Consider the following 4,706-nt stretch of genomic DNA (forward strand, 5'->3'; position numbering starts at 1 on the left):
ACAGACACATGAAAAGATGCTCAACATTATTAATCATCAGGGAAAAGCTAATTAAAACCACAATGAAATATCACTTCACACCTGTCAGAATGGCTATTAAGCAAAAGACAACACATCACAAGTGTTGGAAGGGATGTGGAGAAAAGGGAATCCTCATGCACTGTTAATCAAAATGTAAATTGCTGCAGCCACTTTGGAAAACAGTATGGAGTTTCCTCAAAAATATTAAAAATAGAGCTACCATACAATTCAGCAATTCCAAAGAAAACAAAAACACTAATTTGAAAAGATATATGCACACTGCAGTATTTACAATAGCACAAGATATAGAAGCAACCTAAGTGTCCATCAATAGATAATGGATAAAGAACATGTGGTATATATATAACAGAATATTACTCAGCCATAAAAAAAGAATGAGGGCTTCCCTGGTGGCGCAGTGGTTGAGAGTCTGCCTGTCGATGCAGGGGACACGGGTTCGTGCCTCAGTCCGGGAGGATCCCACATGCCGCGGAGCGGCTAGGCCCGTGAGCCATGGCCGCTGAGCCTGCGCATCCAGAGGCTGTGCTCTGCAACAGGAGAGGCCACAAGAGTGAGAGGCCCGCGTACCGCAAAAAAAAAAAAAAATTAAATCTTGCCATTTGTGACAACATAGGTGGACCTAGAGGGTATTATGCTGAGTGAAATAAGTCAGACAAAGACAAATACCGTATGATTTCACTCATATGTGTAATCTAAAAAACAATAAATGAACAAACAAAACACAAATGGAGTCATAGATACAGAGAACAAACAGGTGGTTGTCAGAGGGGAGGAGAGTCAGGAGATGTGTGAAATAAATGAGGGAACTTAAGACGTACAAACTTCCAGTTACAAAATAAATGAGTCGGGTATGATATGTACAGCATGGGAAATATAGTCAGTAGTAACATAATACCTTTGTATGGTGACAGATAGAAACTAGACTTATGATGGTGATCATTTTATAATATACAGAAATATCGAATCATTATGGTGTGCTCCAGGAACTAACATAATGTTGTAGGTCAATTATACTTCAAAAACAAACTCGTAGAAAAAAAGATCAGATTTGTGGTTACCAGAGGCAGTGGATAAAGCGAAGAGGGACTGGTTGAAGATGTGTCAAAAGGCACAAACTTCCAATTATAAGATAAATAAGTACTAGGACTATAGTGCACAACATGATTAATATAATTAATACTGCTGTATGTTATTTATGAAAGTTATTAAGAGAGTAAATCCTAAGAGTTCTCATCATAAGGAAAAAAACAGTTTTTAAATTTCTATTTTGTACCTCTGTGAGGTGATGGAGGTTCACTAATCTTATTGTGGTAATCATTTCATGATGCATGTAAATCAAATCATTATGCTCTACACTATAAACTTATACAGTGCTTTATGTCAATTATATCTCAATGAAACTGGAAGAAAAAAGAAAAATAGTAAATACGTGGAAGAGATTTACATGCATCATTCACTGACCAAAACAATTAAGCTTTCCTCTACTTTCTCCTGCCTTTCTCACTTCCTTCAAGTTTTGCCCAAATGGTACCTCCACAACTTATAGTCCTGTTTAAAATGGCAACTTTCTCCCCACTCCCAACACTGCTCTTTATGGCATTTATCACTTCCAACCTACTATACAATTTACTTCTTGTTGGGGTTTATTGCTGATGTTTCCACACAAGAATGTAAGCATCACCAAAGTGGACAATTTTTTTTTCTTTACTGATTGTATCTTAAATACCTAAAGCAGTACCTGGCATTGAATGGTATTTTTGACTATATGAGCAAAATTTTAGTATTGCTTCTCAGACCCTCTATTTATAATGAAAAAAAAAGAACAACAAAATACTTAGCATTACTATTTGGGGACTGAAGTTATTATTACATACTAATTTTAATAATAAATTAAATTAGCAATATAAATATATAAGGTGAAACAAAGTGAGCCTGTTTTTATTCATTATTTTGAGCCCTTAATTTTCTTTTTTGCAACTAAAACTGGTAGTTTTAGTTGAATCATACTCTTGTCTTTATTTGGTCATTCTGCAGTAATGTTTTTTGCATAAGGATCTTAACAGAGCCATGAAGAACTTGAGTATCTTTTTGACTTTCTGTTTTTGATTAGATTTCTTCAAGGACATGTTCTTCCAAACCTGTCCAGCTCAGAGAATTTACATGGAGTGCTGTAATCTTGAGGACAGTAAATACCCGTGGTAGCTGGCGTTAGTCACAGGATGGTGCATTTTAAGGGATGAAACATTTTGTGTCTCTAGATAGCTTCACAAAGGTGGCTTAGATCAGTGTTCCTTAAACTTTATTGTAGGCGTCTTCCTCCTTCTCCTACTGCAGGGCCAGAGTCCCTGAGGGAGTCCAGCTGTGTTTAAGTCTGGCGGGTGCCAACTGTCTCTGCCATGCCCCCCAAGAAACAGGCTCAGGCTGGGGGCAGCAAAAAGGCGGAGCAGAAAAAGGAGAAGATTATCGAAGACAAAACTTCTGATCTAAAGAATAAGAAAGGAGCAAAGCAACAGAAGTTTATCAAGGCTGTCACTCATCAAGTTAAATTTGGTCAACAAAATCCACTTTAGGTAGCATAAAGTGAAGCTGAAAAGAAGTTGAAGAAAGATGACAAGAAGAAGGAATTGCAAGAGCTAAATGAGTTGTTCAAACCTGTAGTTGCCACTCAAAAAATAAGTAAAGGTGCAGATCCCAAATCCATGGTATGTGCATTCTTCAAGCAAGGACAGTGTACTAAAGGAGATAAGTGTAAGTTCTCTCATGACTTGACTCTGGAGACAAAATGTGAAAGGGGAAGTGTTTACCTTGATGCAAGAGATGAAGAGCTTGATAAAGATACTATGGATAATTGGGATGAGAAAAAACTGGAAGAAGTAGTAAACAAGCAGCACGGTGAGGTGGAAAAGAAAAAACCAAAAACTCAAATAGTGTGCAAGCATTTCCTTGAAGCTATTGAAAACAACAAATATGGCTGGTTTGGGGTATGCCCTAGAGGGGGTAATATTTGCATGTATCATCATGCACTTTCTCCTGAGTTTGTCTTTAAAAAAGATAAAAAGAAAGAAGAAAAAGAAGATGAAATTTCATTAGAAGATCTAATTGAAAGAGAGCATTCTGCCGTAGGTCCAAATGTTACCAAAGTTACGTTAGAATCTTTTCTTGCATGGAAGAAGAGAAAAAGACACGAAAAGATTGATAAACTTGAGCAAGATATAGAAACAAGGAAAGCAGACTTCCAAGCAGGGAAAGATTAGTGATTAGTGGTTGTGAGGTGTTTGAATTTCTTCCTGAACTGGTTGACGAGGAGGAGGAGGAAGCTGATGATACCTTTTTTACCCAGGGAACAGGTGGTGATGAGGTTGGTGATTCAGTGAGCATAAATGGCATAGATTTAAGCCTGTGCACCCCAAGAGATGTAGATGAGACAGGTATTACTGTAGCCAGTCTTGAAAGATTCAGCACATATACTTCAGAAAAGGATGAAAACAAATTAAGTGAAGCTTCCGGAGGTAGGGCTGAAAATGGTGAAAGAAGTGATTTGGAAGAGGACAATGAAAGGGAGGGACAGGAAAATGAAGCCATTGATTCTGTTCCTGTTGACGGAAGTCTTCTTACTGGGGAAGATTTGGATGAACTAGAAGAAGAATTAAACACACTTGATTTAGAAGAATGACACCAAACAAGTCAATGAAAAAATTAAGCCAGCTCAGCATGAGTTGAAATTGACTACATTAATTTTTTTCCACCTAGAATTCAACAGGATGTTTGTTTCCCATGCTGATTCTGGAGGGCTTACTCTCCTCCAAAAAAGGAATATTCTCCCTACATCTTGTCTTCTGACTTTGGCTACATCTCATAGTAAGTTCAGATAAATTAAAAATATAATGGTCATTGCAGAAAATGATTGATTGTTTTAACTGTCCACTCAAGTAGGAAGTGTAACTGCTTTTCCAGCTTTTGATTTTCATTGGGTATGTGTTATTAGAAGGACAACATAAATTTAAATTACCCTTTATTTAATGCAGTTTTTAATGAGTGATTTTCTTTCCTTTGTATTTATATGTTCAAAAGGCTGCCTGAGATATGAGCCTGTACTTCATAAAGGAAACTGTGTATGCAGATTCAGTACTGTATATCTCTGGACAATTAGATGGACATTTAAAATAAAACTTCATTAGTCTGCCAGGATCAGCTGCAATGCCCTGTGTTAAACTGTTTTAAACTATTCCTTTTCTTTTTTGCCAATAAAGTTGTAAATAAAGACCTTGATACATTGAAATCCAAAAAAATAAAAATAAAACTTTATTGTATATGCAAATTACCTGGGAATCTTAAAAAAATGCATATCAAGAGTAGGTAGATCTCCAGTAGGGCTCTAGATTCTGCATTTCTAATCAACACCCAGGTGATATTGACACTGTTGATGCAATAAACAAACTTTGCTTAACAAGGGTCTAGATTAAACTTTTTTATTGTCATTAACCTGTTTCCTACCTGAATTAAACTTCAATTTGATTTCTTAAAGGGCAATGAGGAGAAAACTTACACACTTTTTCTTTCATAGTTTAAAACCATCTGGTAACATTTTTACTCAATAATATTAATTATGAATTTCAAGTTTGTGTACAATAGCATTTACAAAGAAATAAGAGAGTTAGTTTTTA

General features: G+C 36.2%; 1 pseudogene; it reads left to right on the top strand.

Moving 5' to 3' along the window:
- The first annotated feature begins 1,644 nt into the window (after nt 1-1,644).
- Nucleotides 1,645-4,459, top strand: LOC111163599 (zinc finger CCCH domain-containing protein 15 pseudogene; annotated as a pseudogene).
- The last annotated feature ends 247 nt before the right edge of the window (nt 4,460-4,706 follow it).

This window comes from Delphinapterus leucas, chromosome 11 (genome assembly GCF_059928025.1).
Source record: "Delphinapterus leucas isolate spDelLeu-1000000601 "Yukka" chromosome 11, BTC_Dleu_Yukka2, whole genome shotgun sequence".
In the NCBI taxonomy this organism is placed as follows: domain Eukaryota; kingdom Metazoa; phylum Chordata; class Mammalia; order Artiodactyla; family Monodontidae; genus Delphinapterus; species Delphinapterus leucas.